This window comes from Mastomys coucha, unplaced genomic scaffold (assembly GCF_008632895.1).
Source record: "Mastomys coucha isolate ucsf_1 unplaced genomic scaffold, UCSF_Mcou_1 pScaffold22, whole genome shotgun sequence".
Taxonomy (NCBI): domain Eukaryota; kingdom Metazoa; phylum Chordata; class Mammalia; order Rodentia; family Muridae; genus Mastomys; species Mastomys coucha.
Window position 1 is genome coordinate 38,292,592 of NW_022196905.1, and position 13,143 is coordinate 38,305,734.

General features: G+C 38.9%; 1 pseudogene; it reads right to left on the reverse strand.

Moving 5' to 3' along the window:
• Positions 1 to 1,125: 1,125 nt before the first annotated feature.
• LOC116104524 lies at positions 1,126 to 3,621 on the reverse strand (annotated as a pseudogene).
• Between the last annotated feature and the right edge of the window lie 9,522 nt (positions 3,622 to 13,143).

Below are 13,143 nucleotides of genomic sequence, written 5' to 3' on the forward strand. Positions count from 1 at the left end.
TTTTCCTGTTTTCTCTCTCAGTTCGTTTGGCATTGTGAGTTTTTGTTTTGTTTTGTTTTGTTTTGTTTTTAATACAGCTTCCTTGCTGAAAGTGTTTATCAGCTGTAGGAGTTTCCTGGAAGAATTTTTAGGCTCACTTATGCATACTATTATATGACCTACAAAGATACTTTGAATTCTTCCCTTCCAATTTGTATCCACTTTGTATTCAGCTGTATTATTTCTCTAGCTCAGGCTTCAAGTACTATATTGAATAGGTATGGAGAGCGTGGACAACTTTGTCTTGTTCCTAGTTTTTGTGAAATTGCTTTGAGTTTCTCTCCATTTAAGTTGATGTTGGCTAAGGACTTGCTATGAACTATCTTATTATGTTGAGATACATCTCTTGTGTCCCTACGTTCTTCAAGACTTTTATCATGAAGGGGTATTGGATTTTGTCAAAGGCCTTTTCTGTATCTAATGAGATGATCATGTATTTTTTTTTTTTGTCTTTCAGTTTTTTAATGTGGTGGATTACATTTATCAATTTACATATGTTGAACTATCCCTGCATCTCTGGGATGAAGCCTACTTGATCATGATGGGCTATCTTTTTTGATGTGTTCTTGAATTGAGTTTGCATGTATTTTATAGAGAATTTTTACATCTATGTTCATAAGGGAAATTGGCCTATAATTGTCTTTCTTTGTTGTGTCTTTATGTGGTTTGAATATCAGGGTAATAACTGTGGCCTTGTAAAACAAATTAGGTAGTGTTCCTTGTATTTTTATTTTGTAGAATAATTTATGGTGTATTAGCATCAATTCTTCTTTGAAAGTCTGGTAGAATTCTGTGCTAATACCATCTGGCTCTGGGCATTTTTAATTGGGAGACTTTTAATGACTACTTTTATTTCACTAGGGGTTATAGTTCCATTTAAACTGTGTATCTGGTCTTGATTTAACTTTGGTAAATGTTTTGTACAGAAAAAAATATCCATTTCTTTTAGATTTTCCAATTTGGTAGTATACAAGTTTTTGTTGTTGTTGTTGTTGTTTGTTTTGTTTTGTTGGTTTTTGTTTCTTTCCAGCCAATGGAAGGGAACTTTATTTGATCCCTGGTCATGGGCCAGATATAACTCCTGCTCTATTTGACCTTCCTATTGGGGTTCAGGTTGTTGGTGTGGCCATACTCCTTCTTGCAACAGGTGAGTGCAGGGGATGTGAGCATGCTAGCACTGTGACAAATCATCTTCTCACAGCTGTACTTCTGGGCAAGCTGAAAAGGGATGGCTCCACCATGCAGGCACAGCATCAGGTGCCGCTGGATGTGGTAGACAGACAGGAGTGGCCATCCACCAGCTGCTTGCCAGGGAGTATCACCTTCTGCTGGGAAGGTGGGGTACCTTCCTTGTGGTGGCCTTCACATTCTTGAATATGTCATTGGGCTTGGCCTCAAGAGTGATGGTCTTGCCGGTCAGGGTCTTCACAAAGATCTTCCTATTGGCATCTGCCACTTGGCTACCTTGTTGAAGAGAGGAGAACAGCTTTGAAAGTATGTCCTTAAGATTCTCTGGATTTCTTCAGTGTCTGTTGCTGTGTTCCCCCTTTGATTTCTGATTTTTAAAAATTGGATACTTTGAATAAGGGTTTGTCAATCCTATTAATTTTCTCAAAGAACCAACAGTTTGCTTTATTAATTGTCATATTTTTGTTTATATTTTATTGATTTTAGCTCTGAGTTTAATTATTCCTTGCTATCTGTTCCTTTTGGGTGTGTTTTCTTCTGTTTGTTCTAGAGCTTACAGATGTGTTATTAAGGTACTAATATGAGATCGCTTCGTTTTTTTTTTTGTAGGCATTTATTGCTATGAACTTCCCTCTTAGAAAAGTCTTCGTTATATCCCATATGTTTAGGTATATGTTGTATTCATTTTCATTCAATTCTTAAAAGTCTTTAATTTTTTCTTTGTTTCTACTTTGACCGAGTTTTCATTCAATAGTGAATTCTGTGAATTTGCAAGCTTTCTACTGTTGTTGATATTCAGCTTTATCCTCAGGTGGTCAACTAGGATTTTGTATGCTATTTCATCTTTTCTTTTATTTTCTTTTCTTTTTTCTTCTCCTTATCCTTCTCTTTCTTCTTCTCCTTATCCTTCTCTTTCTTCTTCTTCTTCTCCTTCTTCTTCTTCTTCTTCTTCTTCTTCTTCTTCTTCTTCTTCTTCTTCTTCTTCTTCTTCTTCTTTTTCTTCTTCTTCTTTTTTGGTATCTGTTGAGACTTGTGTTGTGTCCAAGACTGTGGTTTACCTTGGGGAAAGTTTTACAAGGTGCTTAGAAGAAAATAAATTCTTATGTGTTTTCTTGCAGTTTTCTATAAATATCTCTTAGGTCCTTGAGCTATGGTGTCAGCTGAGTTTTTGTCTTGATAACCTGTCTATTGTTGAGAATAGGGTTGTGATGCTTTGTATACTTGGCCCAGGGAGTGGCACTATTAGGAGGTGTAGCTTTGTTGGAATAGATGTGTCACTGTGGACATGGGCCTTGAGACTCTCATCCCAGCTGCTTGAAAGTCAGTCTTCTGCTAGCTGCCTTGGTGGAACTCTCAGCTCCTCCAGCTCCACATCTGCCTGGACTCTGCCATGCTCCTGCCTGGTGATAATGGACTGAACCTCTGACCTATAAGCAAGCCCCAATTACATGTTGCCCTAATAAGAGTTACCTTGGTCATGGTATCTGTTCACAGCAGTAAAACCTTAACTAAGGCAAGGGTATATTAGTGTGTGAGGGTCAATGTGTGATTTAAGCTGAAGTAGTGGTTTAAAAAGAACTTTGGTGACCTTGTGTTTGGCACACAGATGTTATGAATTTCAATGTCCTTTTGTTTTTGATGAATATGTCGTGTACTTTTCTATCTTGATTAATCTTGGTTTAAAGTATATTTTGTCAGATTTTAAAATGGCTATACTGGCTTGTTTCTTTGATCCATTTGCTTGGAATATTTTTTCTACCTTTTAACCTTGAGGTGATGTCAATCCTTGATGTTAAGATGTGTTTCTTGGATGCAGCAGCAGAACGGATTCTGCTTTTGCATCTTCTCTATTAGTCTCTGTCAGTTGGAGAACTGAGATATTGAGAGATGTCAATGAACCGTGTTTGTTCATTCCTGTTGTTTCGTTTTTGTGGGGTGTGTGTGCATGTGTGCATGTGTGTGCATCTGTATTTGTTTCCTCAGTTTTGATTTTCTAGTGTAATTTATTCTTTGTGTTTTCTTGTGTGTGGTTAACGTCTTTAGGTTGGAGTTTTCTTTCTACTGCCTTCTGTAGGACTGGGTTTGTATATAGAAAGTGCTTAAATTTGTTTTTATTGTGGAATGTCTTAGTTTCTCCATTTAGAGTAACTGGAAATTTCACTGAGTATTCTTAGAGTCTGTAGAACTTCTGTCCACACTCTTCTGGCTTTTACAGTCTCTACTGAGAAGTCAGATATTATTCTAATATGTATGCCTTTTTGTGATACTTGGTCTTTTTCCCTGGAAGCTTTTAATATTCTTTCTTTGTTTTCTATATTTAATGTTTTGATTATTTTCTGCTAAAGGGACTTTCTTTTCTATTCCAGTATATTCTTCTTGTACCTTGACAGGCATCTATGTCTTTAGGTTAAGGAAATTTTCTTCTATAACTTTTGTTCAAAATATTTTCTGTTTCTTCTTCCTTCTTCCTCTATTCTTATTATTCTTAGATTTGGTCTTTTCATAGTGTCCCAGCTTTCCTGGCTATTTTGTTCTAATTTTTTTTTTCGATTTAACATTTTCTTTGACTGAGGTATCCATTTCTTCTATTGTATCTTCAATTTCTAAGATTCTGTCTTTTGTCTCTTTTATTCTTTTGGTGAAGTTTGTCTCTGAGGCATTACACTTTCTGGTTAAGTGGCTAAATTTTTCAGTTACAGATTTTTTTATTTTTGATTCTATTTCCACTTTCAGGTCTTGAATAGTTTTTTTTTTTTTATTCATTGTCTTCCATTGTTTGTGTCTTCATAGATTTCTTTAAGGGATTTATCCATTTTCCTTTTAAGAGTCTCTATTATGCCCATAAAGGGTATTTAAAAGTCATTGTCTTGTGGTTAATCTATGTTGTAATACTCAGCTTTGCTGTGCTTTATTGGAGACATTGTCCTGGCTCTTATCAATTATGTTTTTACTCTAGGCATCTGGATTTGGGAATATTGTAATTCTAGGAGCTAATATTTTGTCTTCTTTTGTTGTTTTGATCTATGGTTTCTGTTGTTCTCTCTGGTTCCTAGGAAAGTGTGGTGCCTGTATGTTTATTGCCTGGTAGGAAATTCCAGGGTCTTCAGAGGAGGTGTTGTCACTTAGAGTTCTGGGTAAAATGTATTCCTAGGTATTGGGAGTGGACCCTTACAGAAGGGAACAGGTTGGGGTAGTGGAGGAAGGAAAGCAAGAAATTCTATCAGATTATGTTTGGTTCCATGGGAATGGGGGCAAAGAGTAAGGAGATGCCACATCAGGTGGTCTGTTATGAAGCTGGGGATGAGACTGAGGGATTGGATGTGAATGACAGGAGGGAGAGTAAAGAACTTAAGCCTGCCCACCTGATTTGATGACCAACTTGGTTATCTGTTAGGCTTGGCAGGCAGGATCCCAGACAATGCCTGCTGGTGTTGGGGACTGGGATAACAGGACCAGTGGAGAAAAAAGTTAGTGGAGAAGATTTTCATGATCTAGTGGAGGGGGAACTGCAGCAGGAGGTTTGCTGTAGAGATAGAGTGAAACTGGGGAATTGGATTTGAAGGAGAGGAGAGGGGAGGAGAAAGAGAGAGAGAGATATCTGTAGTTATCCTAGCTGCTTCTCTGGCTTGAGTGGCCTGCAGGTTCCCAAGGAGTACCTGCTAGAGTTGGGGGTTGGGATAAAGCAATATGTGGGAGGCAGTTTGGAGAGGAAGATCTGTGTTATGTACTGGAGGCAGGGTGGGAGGGAAGGGGGAAGGGAGGCTGCAGCAAGTTGTCTGCAACCAAGCTGTGGATGAGAGAGGAGAATTGGATTTGAAGGCGTGGAGGCAGAGGTAAAGATGAGCAGTTCCTTGTTTTCAAATCCTAACTCCAATCTCTGTGAATTTGATTTTTATTGGAAACCAGGACAGTGCAGATGTAATTAATAAAGATGAGGTTGTACTGGAGAATGTGTGCTACTGGCATATGGAGTCTTGATACTTTTTCTAAGAGAAGAAATAAGCCGTACTACTTGGTTGTGCCGTAGTCCTATAACCTGAGCACTTACATGACTGAGATTAGGGCCAGCCTGGGCTACCTAGTGAGGCTATCTTTTAAAAAGAAATCACAGACAAAGGTTTATATTTTACGATTGAACGGGAAAGGAAAAGTGAAATTAATGAAAGATATTTTGATAATTGTACAAAATCTCACCAGCTATTAAAATAATAAGATCCATCAATAATATTAACAAACTGTATCCAATTTGAAGTGTTTCTTTATATCAGCAACAATAAACTTGAACATAAAATAGAACACACTACTCATAGTAAGTCTATAGCATATTTAAGATCTACTTTAACAGAGGGCATGTAAGAACTTCTTTACCTGGTCCTGGGGATGGAACCCAGGTCCTCGCACATATTAAGCTGTATCCCTGATGTACACTAGAGTTTTACAGAACACATCCTATAGCTTTAGGAAGGAAATAGACAAAGACTTGAAAATGTGAATATGATATCACTATTGTAAGTAGAATGTGAAAACTATAATAGCATCACCCTAATAACATTTGTAAGTTAATTCAGATTCAGAAAATTTCAAGATAAATTGTTGCTAGTTAACACACATTTTCCAATTAGTGTCTAATGTTTAAAAGTCCATGGATAGTTAAATTAACTTTTAAAGAGAAAAACAAATAGGGGGTATTCTTTTTAATTTTTTAAATATAGGTCTAATTATATATAGGTCTACCTATATAATATAGGGTATTCTTGAGTAGATATGAAGGGTCTCTATGGAGACCTAAAGATTAAGCCCAGGCTATCACAGCACTATTCATCTATAGCAACAAAAGGGGGAGGAGTTTTGAGAGAGAATCCATGTATGCTCAATATCTAATAGAAGTGTCAAGATTCACTAGTGGGTACAGATAGATCTTAAGAACTGGATACTGGGGAACGAGCTCATACAAGTCAAAAAGTGGAGCAAGAGTGCTACCTCAAACCACAAGCAAAGGGAGGACTGTTTACATTATCAGAAACTGTACTGTGAGTCATAAAACTAGGAGCTAATGAAAAAAAACCAGACTTTAAAAAATAGGATTCAAAACTCAGTGTTACAAAATGTTAGCAATATTCAGTGAACTACTGTGAACCACCAAGAAAAAGCTAAGAAAACAGACTCAATCAAAAGTTGCAAGGAAGAGACCTGAAAAATAAGAACAGCCTAATAATTTAATATAATATTTATTTATTTATTTATTTTAGACAACATCTCAAGGTATTGCCCTGCTAGCCTGGAACTATATAGACCAGGCTTGGACCATACCTACAGAGATCTTCATGCTTCTGCTTCCTGACTGTTGTAATTAAAGGTGTGTGCCACTATGGCCAGTTTTTTTTTTTTTTTTTTAATGTGTGTGTGTGTGTGTGTGTGTGTGTGTGTGTGTGTGTGTGTGTGTGTGTGTGTGTGTGTGTGCATGTGTGCTCCCGAGTGTCTGTATATGCATCACAGATGTGCAATTCTCAAAGAAGCTGGAAGTGGCTGGCCACCTTTTCTCTCTGGAATATAAAAATCTGTAGAAAGGAGAAGAAACAGGAAGCATGAAATGATAAAGCAAAGAGCACACCTCAGAGTTTCACAGAGAAAGCAGATTTGGTGGTGGAAGCTAGAAAGAAACAGTTAAGAAGAAAGAGAGAAAACATGATAATCTATTGAAAGCAAAGAGAAGAAAATTATTCACCAAGTGCGGTGACTGGCCAGCCATGCTTAATGAAGACCAGAACTCCAGGAGCTCCTGTACTTTCCCAAGAATGCTCACCTGTCCAGGATCAGAAGGTTGGCTTGACTTAAGATGAAAATGGGCTCTGTTTAAGAACAGAGCACAAGATGGCGCTGTGAGCCAGGAAGAATATCCATCCATTCCAGGAGCCTACCAGTGTTTACCTTTTCACAGTTTTCTTTATTCTTTGCTAATATACTGCAGCCGGATCGTACGCAATATTTGTCTATTAAAAATGTTGGCATTTGGAAATAACATTCCCAATCTTCATGGTTCCTGCTTACTTTTCATATAATCCTCAGGAGACGTTGGAAAAACCTTTGTTCTAATCCCCGTTCTAACACAGGAAGCCGACTCTAATTCCTAATTTACTAAAAGCACTCATAAAATTGTGTAGAGTCACTGCTGCCATTTGCTAGTCCTTGTGGATTTGAGGTGGGAAAAGATAGGGGGAAATAAAGAAAAGGAGAGGAAAAGGGTCTAAGTTTGGTCAGGAAAGCAAAGAATACAAGCTTTAGCCACAATCTCAGAGCACAGGAATCAAGGAGTGGGAATATCCAAGTAGTGGCTGTGTTGCTTGCAGGGTAAAAAAAAAAATCTTGTTGCCCTGAAGTCTGTATTCATGGAGCTTTTCACAAAAACCTGCACTATCTACTGTAGTCATGCATGAAGAACAGAGAATGGTTTAAAGAAATCATCAAAACCGATGGTTGAAAACACCTGTTTGGATCACAGGACATCAGCTATAGTTTAAAGGGCCTTTAGTATCTAAGGTGCTTTGCTCTCTCCCTCATCCCTGTTGATTTCCTGAAGTCTCCTGTGTGTCAGTGGTGTAAGCAACCCCACAACACACCAGGACAGAGAGACACAGACAGGCTCAGAGAAACGTTGAAGGCTACAAAGCAAGTCATGAGTAAAATGGCCCGTGAATAGGGTCTCCTCTACAAGATGGGGCTAAGACACCCATCACCAACGTTACCATATAGCCAAACTCTAGACAGAGTCAGTGAGTGATGGCAAGAGTGGGTTACAGTACCTTCTTCTAATAATGCATATGTTGGCTGCAACAACCAAAGTTAATTTTTTTGAATGCAAAGGATAACAATCTGATACATTACTTTCCTGATCCCCAAAAATGTCCATTGTCTTTGTTGAGAAAGAAATTGGAAGAGCACAGCAGAACTGCAGCACCAGAGGAAGGCAGAGGAAGGCAGAGGAAGGCAGAGCATGGCCTGGGAAATGATGGAGAGTCTCACGGACCCACCTTGGGTCCATACAGCCAGGAAACATGGGTACCCTTGGCTGGTAATCCTTGTCAGGGAAGATCAAATTATCTGAGGAGAAAATGAGAGTGTTATTTTAGAATTTTATTGCCAGCCCTGAAAAGATTCAAGTGCTCATTCATAAGCTGTGTCTAGGGAAGAGGAGGTTCCTGGGGTGAAGTTCTGGGACCAGCACTCGAGGTGCAGCAGACAGTCTTGGTTGGTCCTACTTTAGGACACTATTTACCAGACACCCGTTACATTTCTTCATCTGGCTCTCCTCAGAGTCATAGCTTGTTAGAGTCTTTCTTTCTTTCTTTTTAAAATATTATGATCATCATCATGATCATTATTGTACTAATGTGACCAATACTGAAGAGAACAATTGAAAAGAAGAAAAGATTTTTTTTTTTGTCTCAGAATTTCAGAGAACTCACTCCACGGTGACCTGGCTCCATTGGATTTGAGCTCTGATGGTACAAAGAATCATGGTAGAAGAGTGTGGAGAAGCACAGCTGCTCAGCTCATGGTGGTCAGAAAGGGGAGAGACGGTGGAGTGCTACTTACACTCAGGGCTGATAATCCTTCCTTGGTTAATCTTTGGAAATGTCCTTATCCCATTCCACTCCTCCTCACCAACAGCAGAGATGTTTTCTACTGTGCTTCTCAATACAATCACATGGAAGATCAAGGTTAACCATCCCCTCTTTGAAGCAAGTGAAACCACTGTCTAAGGTAAGGAGGCAGAACCCTGAGCTGGACCAGAGTGCCAGGGCCAAATAGAAATCCCTTCCAAGAGCCACCAGAAAACAACAGTGCTTGGAGGATTGATGTATATGTATGTGTATATGTATGCATATGTATATGTGTATAATATATATATGTACATATATATATGCATATGCATATGAATATATACATGTATACATGTGTGTATATGTATATATGTATGTATATGTATATATACATATACACACATGTATATGAATATATTCATGTGTATACATATATGTGTATATATACACACATGTATATATACATACATATATATATAATGAACCAAGAGAGTTAATCTCAGAAGCATTTTGGGAAAAATGGCAGTTGAAGATGGCTCCACCTAATAGTGTCTGGAACTTAGTTACACGCCCAACACAGTATGTGTCTCTCATTATCTGATGACCTTCCTGCCATGAACTTCAGGATTTGTAAAAGTGTGCATTATTACAGTTGTCATTTGACAGTGAGCTGGCTCATTCTAGGAGAGCATCTCTATCTAGTGCTTTGTTGCAGTTTTCCAAGGACCGATCCAGTTTCCACGTGCCTGAACTTTTCTTTCTTTCTTTTTTTTTCTTAGATATCAGCTCATAGCATGTTTCTTGGACTCCAGCACAACCTAAAGTCTTTGTCGAGGCACAAAGGTTGGGTCCTCCTCCCCTCCTCCCTGTGCTTCTTGCCCTTCCTTCTCAGCCCCTGACACTGCCTCAAAGAAATTGGCTACAGGACTCAGCGGGCATGTCTGAGCTATTTATCAGTGAGGTGAGGGCAGCTAATCAAACAGCTACGAAAGAAGTTGGGAGATGCCCCACGCCTACAAAAGGTCCTTTAGTACTAGCAACAGCTTGGGAAGCCTTGGAGCCTTAGATTCAGTTCAGTAATCAAAGCCTCCTAAGTGCCGGGCCCCAGCACAAAACTCCACACACCTTCCCGGAAAGGAAAAACCAGCCCTGCAGGCAGACTCAGTCTTCCCCACCCCGCCCTGCCCCCGCCAGCCCCTTTACATCTCCTTCAAACACAAGTCTCTCTCCAAGAAGCCAGGCAGCAAGGCCACACAGCAGCCACAGGTTATCTTATCTTCTGGGAGGATTAATGAAAACCTGTTTTCAGCAAGCTGCTTTCCAAGAAGGCGGAGTCTTCCTAAGCACTGACAGACTGGTGGATGCGTCCTGGCTCTGATGATTCCAGAATATCACCAGGGCACCTCCTCCACTGTGCGCTCCCTGTTCGAATATACATTGTCTTTACAAGGCACAAATAGTTGAACTGCATAATGTAACCCGATGTTCTGACAACCTCACTTATACTCAGGCTAAATTTAAAGGTCACCACGCAGAGAAATAATGGCAAGGGAATGAAAGGGCCTTAAACATGGATCTCAGACATTTCCTCATTTTGAGAGTTTTATACCATAAAAGAGAGGCACAATTGCATGTGAGCTTAAAAAAATATTTATAACCCGAGAACCCATTTCTTGGGACTACAGCAGCTTTTGATAAAAATGCCATAGTGTGAAGTGGCTGGGCTGTGCCTTAGATGGTTCTACTGTAGTGGGAGTATTCATGCTTTTCTTCAGTGTTTATCTGCATCTGGTATGCGTAAGAATAACTTTTAAGGACGATGACCAAATGATATAGGAGAGAGGTATTTCCCATTTATCCAAGATTACAGTTTAGTAGGGAAGAAACACATGGAAACAAACCAAAACATTGGGAGGGTGTGAGATGACACAGGAAACAGATCTGTGAGTGTGTACATAGAGGGAGAGCCTGCAGTGATCTTGAAGATCGTGAGTGTGCACATGGAAGGAGAGCCTGCAGTAGTCCTGAAGGGTGGATGGCACTTGCCTCAAAGAAGAAATTTTCCTGCTCAGTATTAATAGGTCACCAAGAACAAAGAATTTTCAGGGAGAAGTATGACACAGAGAAACAACCATATACCCAGAAGTTCTGCAGGCCAGAGGGAATATCATGGCTGGCCCTAGAGACCGTCTAGACCAGGGTGGAGTCAGTTTCAAGAATTAGATCGAGGATGCTTCACTAAGGGAGGGATGTAGGGATGTTGGGTGGGTTAGACTACCAGAAAAACCAAAACCAAACCAAAACAACCCCGCTACAAAATAAACAAACAAACAAAAACTCCTAAAATAGTGCGTATGGCATTCCAGCCCCAAGACCAGATATGTGCTAGAAAGACTAGTGTTCCTCAGAGCATAACAGAATGTCTTTTCCCACTGATGCTGTTTTACCAACACACCAATAAGGACGGCAGTCTAACTAACACACAGTGGCTCAGAACAAACAAGCGCAGAAGGCACTGGAGGCAGGTAAGCTTCAGCATCTTCAGCTACACCAGGCTGAGGGTCAATGAAGGCAAGAGTTCATGTGCTGCAAAACCACAAAGGGAAAGAGAAGAGATGTGATAGAAAAAAATACTTAAATAATGAGGGCCCAAAACTTCCCCAAAGTAGTAGAGACATCAAATTAGAGCTCCAAAACTCAGAGATTACCAGGTAGGGTGGATCCCAAAGAGTATATATGCCTAAGCAGATCAATTCTCAGACTCAGGAAAGTAAGATGTAGAGAAGACTCCTGGGAGAGACACTAGCATGGGAATATCAGACGGTAACCACTAATAAGTACTGTTTTCTATCAATTAAAATGAATATATATAATGAATGTACACACACACACACACACACACACACACACACACACACACACCCCTAACCTACAAGAGGAAAAGCGTGAGAATCACCCCAGACTCCCTGCATTAGAAAGATGCAAGGATGGAGAGAACAGGGGAATGGAACAGTGACAGTGGGGTGTTTATGAGGATTGCATTGAATCTGTAGATACTTTGGGTAAGTTCTGAGTCATTTTCACAATATTAATTTAGTCAACCCATGACTTGTGAAGCTTTTGGATTGTCTACTGTCTTCTTCAGTTTCTTCTTTCAGCATCTCAAAGTTCATATTTCAGTGGTTTTTCATTTCCTTGGTCAGGCTTATTTCTAGGTATTTTGTATCTTTTAAGCATAGGGTCACATACTATCAGCAAGTAGTGTTAATTTGAGTTTTTCCTTTCTTATATGTGTCTCCCTTCCTTTTTTTCTTTTTCTTGCTTTATTACTGTAGCTAAGAATTTGAGGACAGTATTGGGTGGGAGTGGCAGACTGCTCACCCGTGTCTCATCTCTGACTCATGTGCTGATTTACACGGGCTGAATTACATTTGTTGAGCCAGCCTTGTATCACTGAAATGAAACCAAGTTGGTTGGTGTAGGTGTTCTGGAATTGGGTTAGCAAGTATTTTACTGAGAGCTTTTTATGTCTATGCCCACTAGGGAAATTAGTCTATATTTTTCTTTCTTTGTTGGGTCCTTCTCTGATTTTGGTATCAAGAATTTGCTGGTTTCATAGAATGGAGATATTGTTAGCCATTCTTTAAGGGTTTCATATAATTCATCGGTAGATCCACCCAGCCCTGTTTTTTTTTTTAAGTTGGAAAATTTATTATTATTATTATTAATCCAAGCTTATTGATTGTTATGTTTCTATTAAGTTGTTACATATTTCAGATTTAATTCTTTTAGGTTATACATGTCTAGGAATTTATCAGTTTCTTTTAGATTTCTCAATTTTTTAAAATGTAAGTTCTCAAAGTACTCTTAAATGATTCTCTGTAACTTATTAAAATCCATAGTAACATTTTAATCCTTAATTTTGTTAATTTGGATCCTTTTTAAAAATTTAGTTTGTGTCTCTGTCAATCTTATTTATTACTTCTTCCTTCCTTTCTTTCTTTTTTCCTTTCTTTCTTTCTTTCTTTCTTTCTTTCTTTCTTTCTTTCTTCCTTTCTCTCTCTCTTTCTTTCTTTCTTTCTTTCTTTCTTTCTTTCTTTCTTTCTTTCTTTCTTTCTGTCTTTCTTTCTTCCTTCCTTCCTTTCTTTCTTTCTTTCTTTCTTTCTTTCTTTCTTTCTTTCTTTCTTTCTGTCTTTCTTTCTTTCTTTCTTTCTTCCTCCCTTCCTTCCTTTCTTTCTTCCTTCCTTTCTCTCTTTCTCTCTCTCTTTCTTTTTTACTCACGCAGTCTTTAATGAAAGCCGCGCATGAGATGTCT